The 19,125-nt window shown below is 36.5% G+C and overlaps 1 long non-coding RNA gene across 1 annotated transcript in view; it reads left to right on the top strand.

Moving 5' to 3' along the window:
- Positions 1-5,217: 5,217 nt before the first annotated feature.
- LOC132519424 (uncharacterized) overlaps positions 5,218-19,125 on the top strand; it is a 48,505-nt gene continuing 34,597 nt past the window's right edge. The window contains exon 1 of the long non-coding RNA XR_009540163.1: positions 5,218-5,332. This is a non-coding gene — a long non-coding RNA (uncharacterized LOC132519424). The remainder of the gene's footprint in view (positions 5,333-19,125) is intronic.

The raw sequence follows: 19,125 nt of genomic DNA, 5'->3' as shown, positions 1-19,125 counted from the left end.
ACCTCCAAGCCTATGTTCTTTAAACTATACAATTCTGCCTCTGAGTAACAAAGCGATCTCATTTAAAAGAGTCAAAATGGCTTAGCAAATGGTCAAAAAGCATTTTCTGAAGAAAGTTGCTGAATTTTCCAGAGCTGGCTCTAGGGCAGACCACCTGGTTCTGAATTCTGGATCTTTCACTTGTCAGCAGTGTGGCCTTGGGCAGCTAGGCAGTGACTCTGTGTCTCAGCTTCTTTATTTCTATAAATGGGTTTAAATTAGTAACAACCCCATAGGAAATTTGAAGGTTAAGTGAATTAATACCTAAAAAGAGCTGAGAACAGGGCTTGTCATAGTGTGAACCCTCAATAAATGTTTGATATGATTAGGAAAATAACAGTGAAAAGACTGAGTGACATGATGAGCCCTGATATGAGCCCCCAGCACCCTCTCTTTAGCTCTCACTAAGAATACCACTTGAAAGAGAACCCCTGGGCTTTAAAATCAGCCAAACTGCTCAAACAGAAATCCAGCCACACTGAGAAATGCCAAATAACCCATGACTAGAGCAAGAATGGATTCACTCACTGCACTTTTACAAAGTACACATTAAGAGACTTCATATTCACTTGTTGTCCACGAAAAGAGTAGTAACCACAAATAAAGGTAAAATTCACTAAGTCTGGTATGAATAGTCTTTGAAAGAAGATAAGTAGCCATCAGGAGGGGATTCGTTTTTATCAAGGCACTGCATGCCATAAACTTGATATATACATTTTCTTTTAACCTTCACATTAACTGTATAAAGTATAGATGGTGATTCCTACTTCACAAATTGTTCCACTGTGTATGAAAAAAATTGATTTGTCAGAAGTCCTAGAGTTATCAAGTGGAAGCAGTAAGACTTCGGTGTATGTCACTTAGATCCTAAAGCCTAGTCTTCCCATAACACCACTATATTCCAATGGGTATTGTTTAACACAATAGTTTTGCAAGATGATTCTTAAAAGAAACCAAAGATTTCACGGTAAGAAGGGGCTAAATCACAATAGCTTTTTCCTGTTAGAGGTTCATTCTCCCTGGCCCAGGTCTTGGCAAACTGTCACCATTTTTTAATGCATAAAGTTTTATTAGACCACGGCCATGCCCCTTCTTTTGAATGTCATCTATGGCTGCTTTAGTACTGCAATGGCAGAGTTCAGGGAGTTGAGTTGCAATAGAGAATAGATGGCCTGTCAAGTCTAAAATGCTTTCTATTTGACCCTTTACTTAGAAAAGTTTGTTAATCTCTGCTCTAGACTCTTCAAGGATCTAACACAGGGCCAAAATATTTTTAGAAAAATAAGTTCAGCACATCATTTCTACATCTGTGCGTGTACTTCTCCTTTATTTTTGTAACATCCCCACTGAGGTCTACACTTTGAAAAATGCCACTCTGAGCTGAGGGGCTTACATTAAAAAATCAGCCTTTTTCCCCACCGTGTAGATATAACTCATAGCTGAGTTGTTTCTCACATTCCAGAATAAAATTTTAAAATTCAGTGAAAAAGATCAACTGTTACTGAATATGAACTATAGATATGCTTAAGAAAGTGGAAAATTCCATTAAGACAACAACTTTCCAGGACAGTTTAGAGAATCTTTAGAGATTAAGAAAGTTCTAGTATGTCTACAGTTTCTTTTATTAATTGAATATTCTGGAAATTGAAGTTCCTGAGTCTCCAGGAAAATCTTAACAACTGGAAAACTTCCTCAAAACATTTTGAAACTTTCTAAAGCCAAATTAGAAATTTAAGAAAAAAAATTAAGATGTTTAGAATGTATCGGTCACTTCAGTTTGGGGCAAAATTTCCCCTAGTTGGGCTTTCCTGGTGGCGCAGTGGTTGAGAGTCCACCTGCCGATGCAGGGGACACGGATTCGTGCCCCGGTCCGGGAGGATCCCACATGCCGCGGAGCGGCTGGGCCCGTGAGCCATGGCCGCTGAGCTTGCGCGTCCGGAGCCTGTGCTCCGCAGCGGGAGAGGCCACAGCAGTGAGGCCCACGTACCGCAAAAAAAAAAAAAAAAAAAAAAAAAAAAAAAAAATTCCCCTAGTTGTTAAATTTGAAATAAATAAATTAATTAATTAAAAATACAATAAAATAAAGCAAGAGTAAAACAATACATAGCTAGGTAAGAGTAGCTCTGGAATTAAAAACATGAAATAAGATTAAAATCCTAATTTATTACAATTATGAAAGGATCATTACAACTGTGAACCATACCTTTATCAAAATTTTATCGGTATCTCTGGGAGTACAGGACTCTACCCAGAAGGCGAGTATTGGAGTTCAGTCAATGTTATTTGTCTCACTTTCATTTGCAAATTTGCTAACTAGAGATAAACCAAACTGATGGGTTAAGATGACTTTGTTCTGATTAATTTTACGGTAATTCTGAGGGCATCAGTTTTAAGTGAATTGTTTGAATACTAAATTATGCAGCTTTATGATGCACGAGAGAAGCAGCAGCTCTAAAGATGCCTCTGAGACTTAAAAGAGACAGCATTAGAAGCTCATTATTGCCGGCACATTTAACATGGTTAAAGTAGGGGAAAATAGCCATTAAGTTAATGTAATTTAACTTATTTAAATTACATTAACTGGGCCCGTGAGCCATGGCTGCTGAGCATGCGTGTCCGGAGCCTGTGCTCCGCAACAGGAGAGGCCACAGCAGTGAGAGGCCCGCATAACGCAAAAAAAAAAAAAAGAATGATCTAAAAGCTTAATGAATAAAATTAAAATAAAGTAATAAAATCTCATTCATACCCCAGTATACTCATTCTCAATTCTCCATTTCAGGAAATAGCACTAATATGTTTTCAGTCAAATATATATATATATATATATATATATATATATATATATATATATATATATATCATGTCTGATTCTTTTCTCCTTTCTTTTTATCCTCTCTCAGTCACAGAGACCAGTTCATAGAACGCTGTTTAAGTGAGAAGCATGGTCACATCATTTGAAACTCTTTGAACCAAGGCCAAGGCAATATGTATTTTAAACTAAGAGTTCTTGTATAAAAGTTCTACTAGTGGTAACCAAGGATCATAAACCAGAGCCCAGGGACATTTCTGTGGAATACAAGTAGAACGGAGTTGGTTGATGAAATATGACTCTGAATGATGTCTACACTTCATTCCGGCTTGAAACAGCAACACTGCTCAGGACAGAGGCATCAAAATGTTATATTTTGACTTTACTCTCTGGCCCTAGTTTAGAGACATAGGAACTGTGCTGACTATGTAATGAGGAAACACCTTTTTGTATAGGTGGGAATGAGGAATGATTCTCTAACCTAATACGTCAATAGATGTATTCTCTTCCCCTCTACTCCTCTCTCTCTTCATTGTGTTCTATAATTTGACACCCAATCATAAAACCAATCCTCAAGCCATATAATATCTGAACTAAAAGGATGGACTCCATATCCTAGAGAAATTTCAGCTTTTTGATGTAGAGGGTAAAAGTACCGGGGCTGTGTATGCAGTAGGCTGTTGCATTTAATATGCTACACCTGAATAAAGGACAAGAATTAGCGTTTGCTTCAGATTCTCCGCAGTGTCTCAAATTATAGATACCCCTTGGAAGAGTGTTAAAAATGCTAATTCTCTGCCCTCCACCCTAATTTTGATTCTGTATGTCTGGAGTGGTGCCTCTGAATCTAGAATCATAATGATCCTCACATAATTCAGATGTTGGACAGCAGGTGTTTACTTGAGTGATGACTTAAGATACACTAATTTGCAAAAGATAAATTTTACTTCAATACAGAGAGGAATAGGATGAATGCATGATAGGCAGTGGAGAATCACCACCCTACTCTCCAATTTTTCATCAATACAAGACCACTTACCAATGTGTAAGTGGACAGTGAAGGAATTAAGTGTATGTAACTAAAAATTGTTCAAAATGAGTCACTTTTAAGATTAAAAGTGAATGCAAAATGTTTTATATATTTTTAATTGACTAACAAGTTTTATTATATTGGTGGACTTCTAAAATAGTTATATATGTTCAAAGTTGTATTTTTATGGTTAATAAATTTGAAATAGTTGACACTTCCAATTAATTTTTCTCTGTAGGACAGACTATTTTTAGTTAAGTAAACTTCTGAGATACCTAGTAAATTGAAAATAACTTCATTAAATTGAATACATTTTCAATTTAAAATTTTCATTTAAATTTTATTCTAAATATGTTCATGTTCAGAGGTACCATCTTTTTTTCCCCTGCCTCAGGCAGAATTCATTTATTTGACAGGTGTTTTTATAAGAAACTTGTCAACTAAGTTGCCCCTGTAGCCTTTTGTTTCACCAAATTTAGCTGCAGCAAAATCAAAGGTCTTCTCAATTTTATTCCTCTTGATAGAATGTAACTTCACCCAATAAAATGTAGGGGCCCTATCAAGACATTCTTCCCTTGAGTTTAAATATCCAGGATGCAATTATTTCATATCAAAATTAAATATTGGACTCACAGTTTATTTTGTTCAGTCCTTCACTTGCTGTTGTAAAAATAAATCCAAGGTTTTCTTGTTTGCAAGGTAACAATTGGCCAACAGCTTCAAAAGCTGAGGTTTTTTTTTTTAAGTTCCAATCACTAAATACTGTGATAAAAATTTCTAATTGATTTCAAAAAACATGTGAAGAGTGCTTAATTTATTTTAAACATCTCCACTCTCACCTTAGGATACTTAAAAAGATTTATAAACTGGATTCAAACATTTTTAAAATGAGAAGGAAGATGAGCAGCAGAGAGAAACTGTGTATATTATACTTAAGCATTCATAACAAAAATTTTGTAGTACTACTATAAATGTGTATACGTAAAGCTATTTGTATTTTTGGCAAACGCAGCTTTTATTTCAATCAGTAGTATGTTTGGATGCAATTATAATTTATAAGTGGACCACAAATAATTCTACTACATTTCTGCTTCACAGGTGTATGGATTCAGCAACCATATTGTTCTTCTATGATGTGGTGTCCTACCGAAATTTATATTATCACCATGAAAATAAATACTGCCACTTTCAGCATTGAATTTTTAATTGAATTTACAATGGCATTTACAAAATTGTCAAATGCTTGATATTAAGCAAAAAAAGTATTTCAAAAACTTCACTGGATTCTGTGATATAGACAAAACCCATAAAAATAGAGTTAACTGAGTTTTTTATTTGAAGCCTTAGAATGAAGTTTTCATAAAAGAAAAACTATTCTTTGAAGTTGATGCTGACATACCTTCCAGCTTTTACGTGAACAGAAATGCACCATGGCTGTATGGTGGTCATTTTTGGTAAGCATGTTGAACAGATTATTGGTTCATTGTCAACTTTTTAGAGAAATAGTAATTAAGAAATTATTTTTTTATTACAAGTGGACTTTAATTTTTCCACTCAGTGCTGCCAAAGCAGCTTATTGAAAATGCAAAAGAAGTACTACCAATTAATTCATTAATGGACTAACATTGTTAGATTTATATCATATAATAAAGGAACAAACCAGTGTAGCAAGAACATTCAAAACATGGTCTATATACTCTAGGACAGGAATTCTCAACCTTTATTTTCTGTACTTATTTCACATACAGGTAAATTATAGGTGTACCCATTTGCTATAGGATCAACGGGATGGTGGCCTGACAACTTTATGCTTAGACCACAGTGAAGGTCAAGGCAGTCAACATTTCCTGATACTCCAAGTGGTAGCAAAAGTACTCATCTTGAATACTACTCCTACCTGCTTAAACAAGGAGTGAGAACTGTCACTAGCCAAGTCACCAAGCACCCCGCAAACTTTCCTTGAAAGGGGGGTGTTAATTTTGCCTCATCTGGAAAGGTTAAGAAAAGGAGAATGAGTTGTCATTTGTTTAACTGAGTAAGAACTGCCTTCATCCTACATGCATCTCACATGCATTTGGAGGAGACTGTGACATAAGTTAAAAATACAAAGTGAGTATTTATGAAACAGACTCAGGTTTACTTCCATGCAAATATTAATACTAATACCTTATTAAAACTAAAAACCTAAGACCAATTCTACACAGGACAGGATGCAGTGAAACAGGAGTAAATTGACCTGAGTTGGCAGAACGGGATTTATGGTCACTGGGGTTACAAGCAGTTGTATTGTTGGCCCTGGCATGTTTGCAAACATGGGTCCAGGGTGCACAGAAGAGCAAGAGAAAATCAAGCAAAAACAAGAATGGAATGGGCACTATAAAAAAGAAACAAATTATTCAAAAGAGGACAGAAAAGATTTATTACAGGAAACTGATAAAAGTTTTTTTTTGAATACAGTATGCCTGTGATCATTAATAAAATGCATCAAGGCAGGTTGCTTCTTAAAAACCAAACAAACCTACATATTTATCCTCAAAAAAACAAAAATGAAAAAAAAATAATTCTCCTCCTCTTCCTTCTTTTTCCTCTTCCCATGCCCCTCCCCCTCCCCTTCTTCCTCCCCCTTCTCCACTTCCTCCTTTTTCTTCTTCTCCTCCCCCTCCCTCTCTCCCCCCTCCTCCTCCTCTTCTTCTTCTTCTCTCTCTCTCTCTCTCTCTCTCTCTCTCTCTCTCTCTCTCTCTCGTTTGCTTTTGTGACAGATGTTTCTCTGAATATGTACTCTGCAGGAACAGGGCTTCATGTGACTTTGGTTATACCTGGGTTTCATAAATACTGGTGTACTCCTGCAAGATTGGTTTCTGTGCAACCCATTTGTGTAGGTATATTATTTTTGCTCAGACTGACATAACAAAATATCACATAATGGGGGGACAAACTACAGAAATTCACCTTTTCCCAGTTTTATAGACATCCATGATCAAGATGTCAGCACGTTCAGTTTCTTCTGAGGTCTCTTTCCTTTCCTTGCAGATGGCCTCCTTCTCCCTGTGTCTTCACATGATCTATCCTCTGTACATATCTGTGTGCCAATCTTCTCTTTTTATAAGGGCACCAGTCACATTGGATTAGGGTCTATCCTATGAACTCATTTTGTTTCAATTACCTCTTTAAAGGTTCTATTCCAAACACAGGCACATTTTGAGATACTGGCGATTAGGACCTCAACATTTAAATTTGGGAGGACACAATTCAGCTCATATAGCAAGGAAAAGGTTGATAGTGGACTGATAATACAAATTCTGAAAAACAGTTCCTAAGTAGATCTGTAAATATGCTATGCATGCAATCTTATGTAAACAGTGAAACATATGTAAAAAGGTGCTTATACACGTATCCTGTGTCTAAGCTACATGGCAAGGCTCAATTTGTATAAAATGTTAAAATATAGTGTCAAAAACCAATCAGATAAACTAAATGATTGGAATAAATGTTACATAAAAGAGTTTTGGGTCTTCTACAGAAACTAGATTAGCCTATTCTTGTTCCATACTGCAGGTACTTCAGTGGAAAAGCTCACACATCCAGTTTTGCACCAAACCAAAAGGCTCTGTAGGGTGACCTTGCCCTGAAGAGGGTAGGCAGGAAATATGCAGTGGCAACTAGCCCCTAACATTGGACTTGAAGACCTTGACATATCAACCTCTTTTAATATACATCCCATTAATAAGTCAATTTGTATTTAGGTATATCACTATAGATATATTAATCCAGCTGAGGGTTACATACTTAGAATAAGGAAAGCAGCACAAGTAAATCAATATAGCATGAGACATTGGCCAAATAGCCTGGTTCTAGAAAGTCTGTGTTCATTCACATGAACAATATAACTAATCAGTCAACAAAACAACCAACCAAACAAAAATTAAAGAAAAACATGTCTTCATTATGAATCAGCTATGAATAAAGTCCATGGTCTAGGGTCATCACAAGCCAGTTGTTTTAGTCACACAACCATGGTGTTGCCTGCTTCATAGAGAGGAGTCTATGTGGTTCTAACTTATACATCCAGGGGCCTTGGGGGTTGTTTGTGTGACTCCCCACCCTCATAAGGCTTACACATTGAGAACAAATATTCCATTTACTCTTCACTACAATGGACCTCAGGATATTATACATAAAATAGACCATTTATCTCAAGTGAGTTTGAATCCAAGTCCTTTATTTTAGGTTTAATGAGATTTTAGTGCAGAAGAAGAAAATTACTTTCCCAAGATCACACAGCAAATTAGTAGCAGATCTGAACTAAGCTGGGTAGAAAAATTAACTTCAAACTTTTCCCATGAAAAGTGACAGATTTCCTCTAGAAGGTCTCATATAGACTCCAAGTTAGAAAAAGACTTCCACTGTTCCCTTTAGTGAATGACTAAAACACTTTTTATTAAGCAAATGATTAAAAGAAAAGCTGTCCAAGTAGATTTAATGACCCAGCTCTATTTCTTACCAGGTAGAAAGTGAGAGTTTTGACCTAGTGTGCAGCACAATTTATATTTGATGTGGATAAGCACTGAGTTAAACTTGAGAAGGAATGAGAAAGAAAATTTTATATATATATATATATATATATATATATATATATAAAATTAACTCTAATGTCTTTTCACTTTTCTCAAGAACATAGTGCATCTCTCTTAATAAGTTTCCCATGTACCCTCACATCCTGGCCTCAGTTGAAATTTTGTCATCACTCATCACATCCTTTCTCATGTGCTTTACCCTAATTACACCAAAAGTACTTGTCATTCCCCAGACACACCATATTGCTTTCTACTTCTGAAACTTTATGTGTGATAATCCTTTAATTTCTCCTTTGTTTATCTCTACAGGAAAAATCATTACCATTTATTGAGTGCTTGTTCTGTAAAGGTACTTTACCTTATCTTGAACATTTTCGTTCTGAAAAATATTGAGTCTGAGTCCCTAGTAATTCAACAACTTTTAAAAATGCAATTTCTTGCTATATTTTAATGCCCAATTTCTCACTTTGTTTCCCAGTTTCAATGATTAGGTATCTGCCAAAATCCTTCAGTGTAAATCCATCACTGGGCCCATCATGTTTTCTGTAGGATTACACCTGTGAGGTTTGGAGTATCTCTATTTGCCTTCAGACTCACAGTCTGTTATAATGAATATGGCATCAGTACGTAGGAAAAAGATGTGGGCTAGACTCCTGCATGTACTATATCCTACTTGCATGATCTAAGGAAAAATCCTAGCCTCTCTGAGTATTGACTACAGAGTTTGGCTGCTGATAGCTATCGCAGTGGTAGATAGGATCTTTTATGTGATATAGGCAAGAGTGCATATAAATACTGAAGCACTATGCTAGAGGACAGGGAGAATCAACATTACATCTCTCTGCTGGCTCCCTCACTGAAGCTCTCCCTTATCCATCTCATCTGCTGGTCCTTTCCCATATACCTGCTGCCAGGCTTAGCACATAATCCACCTGCTTGCCCTGACTCTCCTAGCATCAGCTTCTGAGACCTTTTTGGAGAGATCCCAGACACAGGATGAGACCTCACTCACATTTGAAAGTGTCTGAAAACTAGTTCAAAGTAGTGTAGGAAAAAATGGGAAATTATAGGTCACATACATGAAAATTCCTGTCAGACATCACCATATCCAGTGTATTTAAAAAAACTTAGTTCTTCTTCAACTATCAGCTCTGATGGACTAATATGGTGGCAGAAAAGAAGCCATGTACACTGTTAAAAGTGTATCCTTCTAGGTTCAATATCAACAGAAAACATGATTCTTTATCCCAAGAGTTCCAGAAAAAGCTATGGAATTGAATCTTTCTGTAATGGTTTGTGCTAAGCATTCTTTCTTTCTTGGCCAGGGGGTAGACATACCTATTGCCCAGACTGGAATCCCATACCCCTCCTGGGGCTTAGTTCTATGGAAAATGAGCCCATTTAAACTACTTTGTCTTAGAGAGATGGAGGAGAAGTCTACATAAGGAAGTAGAGAGTGATGAAAAGCAGAATAAGGATGAATATGACCCAGGGAGGCAAAAACAGCAGATGTCCATGAGACCAGGTTCGCTTTGTCCTGCTCTCAGTCATTTCCTACTATGGCAACTTCCTTCAAATGTCCCAAATATCCAAGTCATATCAAAAACCTTCTCTGACAGCAGGTTCTTCTTCACTCCTTCTCTTGAGCTTATTTCAGATGTGTCTTTCTGCTGAATGCTTTTCAGTAGAGCTAAAGACCACGAAGAAGAAAACCAAGTTAATGACTTGAAAAGGAGAGAGGTGACTCTAAAAGTATCATGGTCTTAAATTATTAAGGAAATTATATTAGTTCTGATATTTCCCATCTTGGAAAATGTGAAGTACTGTGTGAAGCAAAGTGTACTCAAATATTTCCAGAAATTAGCCCTACTCTGATGTTCTCAATATGGTAGGGTCAGCGAGTATAGCTAGATTTCTATTTGTGTCCATTTAATTTAGCCTGACTTCATTTTTGAAACAAAACACTAATCAGAAAATCTATCAGGGCTTCCCTGGTGGCGCAGTGGTTGAGTCCACCTGCCGATGCAGGGGACACGGGTTCGTGCCCCAGTCCGGGAGGATCCCAAATGCCGCGGAGCGGCTAGGCCCGTGAGCCATGGCCGCTGAGCCTGCGCATCCGGAGCCTGTGCACTGCAACGGGAGAGACCACAACAGTGAGAGGCCTGCGTACCACAAAAAAAAAATAAAGAAAATCAATCATATGGAGGACACAAAAAAATAGAAATGGTACAAAACAGTCAAGAGAAGAAACATATTTGAGAGCCTACAATGTTCACTGTGTTAGATACTTTACATGGATCATTAATAAGCTTCTTGTTTTGGGAAGATGAAATGTGAGCACTGAATATAACTTTAACTGTGCCAAGCAGTTAGTGCAGGATGATAGAGTGAGGAACCCAGGAGGGTTAAGGGGAGTGGGAAGTTATGGGTTATCACCATCTTTGGGAAGTCTTCCCTGGTCTCACAGTCTTGAGTAATGATTCACCCACAGGACCGTTCTCATCAATTCTGCAGTCTTGAGCAAGCTATATCTTTTGTTTGAGCCTCCATTTTTTCATCTTTAAAATGAGATTATTGGAATTAGTGCTTTCTGACACCTATTTTATTTCTAACATTCTAAAAATTGGCAGTAAATAATGAAACATTTTATTCCAAAAAATAGTTGTCCTGGTGTGAACAATACATCACAAAGTCATGGCCCATGGAAAGGATCCCAGTAATATTTGTTGAATTACCCTTTCCCTTTAGTAAAATTTGTTCACGTAAGCCTCTTTTTTCCTTCATGTAAAATGGTTCTACTCTAGACATACTTGGATGTGTCTGAATTTTCAACAAATATTCAGCTTGATTGTCACCAGTGAAACATAGCTCCTCAAAAATAATTGAGATCAGTGAATTCTATGTTTTAAAAAAGTCCAACTCTCTACTGCCATCATGGCTAAAAATACTTTTAATGTGCACTGTTGGTCTGAGACTCCCTAACAGCAGTTAGTCACTTATGTCTGAAGTTAGCAATCATGCATCCAGAGAAAACTGGGCTATTTAGCATATTGGTTCAGGAACATAGGCTCCAATACTTTATTCCCATGGACTTCTGGCATAAGGATCTCACCATTGAAAAGAACATAACTAGTAAAAATTATATATATGGAAAAAAACTATTTAAATATCTGGAAATTATCCTAAGATCACACAAAAATATTTTTAAAAATTCAAGAAATCTACTAAATCTCAGTAAGAACAGCAGAAGATAAAAACATAATTAAAAAGAAAACTATAGAACAATATCTTTTATAAATACAGACACAAAGATCTTTAACAAAATACTAGCAAACTTAATCTAGAAGCATATTGCAAAAAATATTTACCATAACCAAGTGAAATTTATCCCATGGATTCAAAGTTTGTTTAACGTCAGAAAATCAATTCATGTAATACACCATATCAATTAGAATAAGAGAAAAAAAAATACATGATCATCTCTAGTGATATAGGAAAGCCTTTTGGTAAAATCCAGCATGATTTCATAATAAAAACACTCAAGAAACTAGGAATAGTAGGAAAAGTTCTCATCCTGAGAAAAGAAATTTTTTTTTAAACCCACAGATAACATCATACTAACTGCCAAAAAAGTGGATAGTTTTGTCTTAAGATCAGAGACTGTTAAGAATGTCCATTCTTACTCTTTGTATTCAACATCATACCTGAGAGTATAGCCAAGACAATTACATAAAAATAAAAATTAAAAGTATAAAAATTGGATAATGAGAAATAAAGCTATTTGTATGTGACAATATCTTAAACTAAATGAAAAAATAAATAAAACATCAAAATTTGTGGGTTGCAGCATTATTATGTTAGTGACGTCATTGGCTAGGAATGGCCGAGGCCCTTGCATGGGCCCATATTCCTTGTGGTGAGCCCCACAGACATTTCCCAGGTTGGAGTCAATGTTGTATCTTGACGATCTCTTGTGGTTCTTATTATGATTGCAGAACACCCTTCAGCAAGAAACCATCAGGGAACTTTGAACAAGACAATTTATTACTCACAGGTTGTGGAGGGTATACATTATTCATGAAGGCCACACAGTGATGTCACAGAGAAAGTGGGAGGGAGTACAGACTTGAGGCCCTGCCTTTATTAGGGTCTGAGAGTGGGTTACCTAGGATTTTGCAAGTTCACTTTTTATTGGAAAATTTAAAACAGAAGAACAGAAATTAGAGCATGGTAAAGGAGAAGCAAATCCATTCAAGTTGTCAGGTATCTAGGCTACCCAGGGCTTTCTAAAAGGGAAAACTCACGGGTGGGGGTGTCCCCTTTTTCCTTCTCTAGTTGCTTTGCTAGTAGATGTGTCATTCAGCTGTCAATATGTTTGTTCAAGATGGATGTCTGAAATGAATGCCTCAGCAATCAATAGCTTAATGTCAGACACTTAATTATAATAAAAAAGCTTAATGCCTGGCTTTACACTACAAGAGAAAGCAGCACTTAGAAGGAAACTTAAAGCATTGAATGTGTATATTAAAAAAGAGAAGAGATCTAATCAATAATCTAAGTTTCCACATGAGGAAACTAGAAAAATAATAGCAAATTAATTCCAAAGTAAGTATATAAAATAAAAAGAATTAGAACAGAAGTCAATGAATTTGAAATCAGGAAATCAAGAGAGAAAGATCAATGAAACCAAAGTTGGTTCTTTGAAAAGATCAATAAAATCGATAAGCCTCTAGCCAGGCTAACTAAGAAAAAAATTCTAACATCAGAATTGAAAGAGAGCACTACAGATCCAATGGAAATTAAGTGGGTAATAAAGCACTACAGATCCAATGGAAATTAAGCACTACAGATCCAATGGAAATTAAGTGGGTAATAAAGAAATACTATGAATAACTCTTGGCCTGCAAATTTGATAATGTAGATGAAATGGGCCACTTCCTTGAAATATATGGTGTGCCAAAACTCACACAAGTAGAAACAGACAATCTGAATATGGCTATATCTATTAAAGGAATTGAATCAATAACGGATGACCTTACGAAAGAGAAACTGCAAGGCCCAGATGGGTTCACTCATGAATTCTACCAAATACTTAAGGAAGAAATTATACCTATCCTCTACAATCTCTTCCAGAGGACAGAAACAGAGGGAATACTTCCTAACTGATTTTATGAAGCTAACATTACCTTAATACTAAAACCGGACAAAGATATTACAAGAAAAGAAAACTACAGATCAATGTCTCCCTGGAAAATAGATGCAAAAATCCTCAATAAAATATTAGCAAATCAAATCTAAAAACTTATGAAAAAAATCATATACCACAATCAAGTGGAATTTATCCCAGGTATGTAAGGCTGGTTCAACATCTGAAAAAAAAAGAAAATTTTCATGATCATATCATTAGATGCAGAGAAAGTATTTGAAAGAATCCAACACCCATTCATGATAAAAGATCTCAGTAAATTATCAACAGAAATTTTTTCAACATGAAAAAGACCATCTACAAAAAGCCTACAGCTAACATTCTACTCAATGGTGAGAAACTTGAAGCTTTCATTTAGATTAGGTGCAAGGCAAGGATGTCTCCTCTCACTACATTTTTTTCAACATCATACTGGAAGCTTTTGCTAATGCAGTAAAGAAAGAAAAGGAAATAAATGGTATATTGGGAGGAAAGACTTAAAACTGTTTTTGTTTGGAGATGACATAAGTATCTATGTAGAAAATTGGAAAGAATCAACAACAACAAAAGATCTCGGGACTAATAAGCGATTATAGCAAGGTTGCTGAATATAAGGTTAATACACAAAAGTCAGTTGCTTTAACCTAAGTGACCATCGACAGATGAATGGATAAAGAAGATGTGGCACATATATACAATGGAATATTACTCAGCCATAAAAAGAAATGAAATTGAGTTATTTGCAGTGAGGTGGATGGACCTAGAGTCTGTCATACAGAGTGAAGTAAGTCAGAAAGAGGAAAACAAATACCATATGCTAACACATATATATGGAAGCTAAAAAAAAAAAAAAAAAAGGTCATGAAGAACCTAGGGGCAAGATGGGAATAAAGACACAGACCTACTAGAGAATGGACTTGAGGACATGGGGAGGGGGGAGGGTAAGCTGGGACAAAGTGAGAGAGTGGAATGGACATATATACACTACCAAGTGTAAAACAGATAGCTAGTGGGAAGCAGCCACATAGCACAGGGAGATCAGCTCGGTGTTTTGTGTCCACCTAAAGGGGTGGGATAGGGAGGGTAGGAGGGAGGGAGATGCAAGAGGGAAGAGATATGGGGATATATGTATATGTATAACTGATTCCCTTTGTTATAAAGCAGAAACTAACACACCATTGTAAAGCAATTATACTCCAATAAAGATGTTAAAAGGAAAAAGAAAGTCAGTTGCTTTCCTGAATACCAACAATAAACAAGTGAAATTTGAAATTAAAAACACAGTGCCATTTATATTAGCACCCACAAAAGAAAACAGATCATACACAGAATGACAGGCAATATTTGAAAATCATATGCCTGATAAATAACATATCTAGAATATATAAAAATTCTTACAGGCCAATAATAAAAAAATCATAATGAGGGGAAAAAACCCTCTGAATAAACATTCCTTCAAAGATGTACAAATGGCCAGTGAGCACATGAAAAGAGGCTCAAAGTCAGTAACCATTGGGGGAAAAAAAAACAAACACCCCACAATGACATACCACTGTACACCCAACTAGGATGGCAATAATTAAAATAAAAATGAAGACAATAACAAGTGTTGGGGAGGAGGTAGAGAAGATGTAGATCCTGCTAATGAGTTTGTTTTACTTTGGGGATGATGAAAATGTTCTAAAATTGTTATAATGCTTGCACAACTCTGTGAATGTATGAAACACCAATGAAGAGTACAGTTTAATTAGGTAAATTGTATGGTATGTCAAGTTTAGCTCAATAAAGCCAGTTTATACAAACACACATATAAATATGTATTTATACTTACTGTTATTTTTAAGTGCATAGACTCCAGAGAAGATGGGTTGAGCTTGAATTCTAGGTCTATTGATTCCTAGCTATATACTCTTCAGCTTTGGCACAGCTTTTATCTTTTTTTTTGCACACGCCTTTTATCTTTTTGGGTGAGGGCCCTCACCCAAACCCTGCTGACACCCTGATCTCAGGGTGTCATGATGCTACATCATGAAGTTTTTGTGAATATTAAGAAGGTTACACTGCTTGCTGAGGGTCACATAGGTAGTAATTTGTAATAAAGCATTTAGAACAAGGATCAGCAGATATTTTCTATACAGAGCCAGAAATTAAATATTGTAGGCTTTACAGGCAATATGGTCTTTGTCACAACTACTCAACACTGATGTTGTATAGCAAAAACAGCCCTAGGAAATATGTGAACAAATGGGCAATAGTGTATTCCAATAAAACTTTATTTACAAAAACGAATGGAGAGCTGGATTTAGCCTGAGAGCAGTGGCTTGTCTCTGACTTAAAACATAGTCTAGCATTTGGTTGACACTTCATATTTGTCTGTTGCTATCTCCTATGTGCTAGGAGATCCAGACCTAATCCCTTCTGTCTTTCTCTCTGACAATCAAACTATAAAGCCTCCCTTTATGATTTTGATAATATATTGAGCAGTAATACAAGCCTAGATAGACACTCAATTACTGAACTAGATACATGAAAGGGAGACTTGGTGACAGGAATGAGTCCTAAGTGAAATGGCTGGAGCAGATGCCAAAGGTCAGAACAGGAAAATGCACTGCTTTGTCACCAAATCTCCTTAGTTACTAAACTCCTGCTCCTTAAATACCCTTTGATCCATGGGTTGGCTCTCAGAGCTCAAAACAAAGCTGAAATGATGGAATCAGATCTGTGGAGAAGCAAGACAATGGGTCCTGCCCTCTGTGAGGAAGCTCAGAAACTGTTATGCATCAGTGGATAGTATATTTCTACATACGTTTCTGGGGAACAAAAAGTACAAAACTTTTAACCCAGAATTCTAATGTCTTTAGAATACTGCCTCTAACCACATTAATTCTATAGTCTAAAATCTTTTTCCTTAGAAAGTTAAAATTGCATATCACCAATTGCTTACAAAACTTTCTACTCCTCCTTAACTGTAAAATATTATAATAGAATATATATTTTTTAATCCTGACCTGAAGCCTTTGCTGTTTTATCATTCTCTCAGAAGCATGTGGAGAATTTCAGGCCTTGAAACAACAGGGAGGTACCTCTGGTTCAACTTTCCAGATGCTTTTCATCACTATTCTGCTACTATCCCTCTCTTCCAATCTTGGCTCTGGGATATTTACTGGCATATTTTCTTAGAGACAGTGGCTCTTGTAGCATTGAGCACATACTTTGGGTATGATGGGCTTTATACATACATATGTACTTGTACTTGTGACCTATCACTGGGTGATAGGGGATCTGGTTCTAATTCCAGTGTCCCAAAAAGTACACTTTATGTATTTAGAAAAGCAAATATAAACACACATTTTCTTACCCTCAATTTTTAAATTCGTAATATAAAATTATTATTGTAGGATCCATCTAAGTTTTTTTTGTTCAAAATGCAATGATTTGAATAAAAAGTATCATTTTATTCATACATATACATGCTTATGGTTGACCGCATAACTTACATTCTCATACATTTCTGTAAGAATGGACTATTAGCAAAAAAATGAAAAAAAAAATCTGCAGACCTGAGAGATGATACAAGTTGGCAAAAATCAAATGCTGGCTTGTCAAAGTTGGTCATCAGGATCATAGGATTTTAGTTCCAGTAGGATCTTTGTGTTTCTCAGGATTATTCACAAGTTTGGTACTGTAATCTTGGCCCCATGCTATCTAGACTGTAAAAATGACCATCTAATTCACATCTGATGTTATGGGCTGACCATTCATGTCCTTGCAAAATTCATGCCTTGCAGCTCTAATTCACAATGTGAAGTTATTTGGAGGTGGAGCCTTTGGGAGGTATTTAGGATTAGGTTAGGTCATGAGGATGGAACCCTAATAATGGGATTAGTGCCCTTATAAGGACCTGAAGAGAAGGTGACCTCTCTCTCTCTCCATGCACAGGCTTGGAAGAAAGGCCATGTGAGCATATAGGAAGAGGGCCCTCACCCAATCCCTGCTGACACCCTGATCTCAGACTCCCAGCCCCCAGAACTGTGAGAAATAAATGTCTGTTGTTTAAGGTACCCAGTCAATGGTATTTTGTTGTAGCAGTGTAAGCTAACTAAGACACATGCATTTTGAAAAAGAAAATAAAACTGGGCCATTCTGAGGTGTATATGGTTAATTTACCAAATACATTAATCTTGGGTCTATCAGCAAAGAACACAGGACTTGGATCAGAGTTATACGTGGAATTTTGACCATATTATAGGAAAGTAATCAGGAAGTGATCATATATGTACCCTTATGGAGAAGCTACATGTATAAGTCAGCTTGGATTGTCTAATATAACAAAATACTACAGACTGGGTCATTTAAATAACAGAAATTCATTTCCTCAAAGTTCTGGAAGAATTGTCCTACAGATAGCCAACTTCTTGCTGTGTCCTTACATGGCTGAGAGAGAGGTCTGGTGTCTCTTCCTCTTCTTATAAGGCACCAGCCCTACAGGATTACGGCTCCAAATTTAGAAGCTAATTTAACTTTTATCACTTCCTTGCAGCCTCTATCACCAAATACAGTCACATTGGATTAGGGCTTCAACATGTGAATTTGGGGAACACCACTCAGTCCATAATACTTCAGTACTCACTTTTTAATGATTATAAGGGAATTATTCCTCTCAGAAAATCAAAACTTTTGGGGAATCTATCTTCTCTCTAAAAGTCCACCATTGTTCCCTTTTAATCTATTATTTCCTTTGTATTGTGAGTCAATACTGATGCTTCATAATATATAAAAGAAGAAGTACAGTGCTATCTATTATGACAGCACATCCTTATTTCCCATTTCTCTAGTGTGGTCTGGAGATACTGATATAGGCAGGACCACCAGGTTCCCATAGAGCGTCTTTATGCAAATGAGAAAAAATAAAATATTCTTTTCCTCTGAGGAGGCAGCTCCATGGGGGGGCCCATGACTTGACAAGCAGGCTGTAGGCTGAAGTTTATCCCCCATTCATCCCCATCTAGGTATGTATGCAGTTGGCAAAACATGTGAAAAGCATATGCAACATCACTGGATGTAGGTATTTCATTCCAGCTTCAATCTGAGCTTGTCCAAGAAACCTCCCTCAACTTCAAGAGGTGTATGGGGGTGAGAAACATGCTGTCTTATCATACCACGACTGTATTTTTATTCCTCTCTTCTTATGGTGCTAGTTATGCTATGTAACTACTGTTCAACTGCAGTTGCTTACTCCTCACATTATTTCTGCTCTCAGAGTCTTCTATCTCTCCTCCCCTTCCCCAAACACACACAGAAACACTCACATAAACAACCACAAACACACACATCCACATCCACTCACATCCTCACTCCTACACACACACACATATAAACTCATACCCAATCTCATCCTGTTTTTCCAGTCCTCTATGCTGCCTTCAGTGTCAAATATTAGCTCTAACTCAGAAGGTTGAAGTTTATTGTTTTCCTAATAAGGGATGAA

The sequence above is a fragment of the Lagenorhynchus albirostris genome, chromosome 4 (assembly GCF_949774975.1).
Source record: "Lagenorhynchus albirostris chromosome 4, mLagAlb1.1, whole genome shotgun sequence".
NCBI lineage: Eukaryota > Metazoa > Chordata > Mammalia > Artiodactyla > Delphinidae > Lagenorhynchus > Lagenorhynchus albirostris.
Note: the sequence above shows the minus strand (reverse complement) of the source record. Positions and strands in the feature narration are given on the sequence as shown.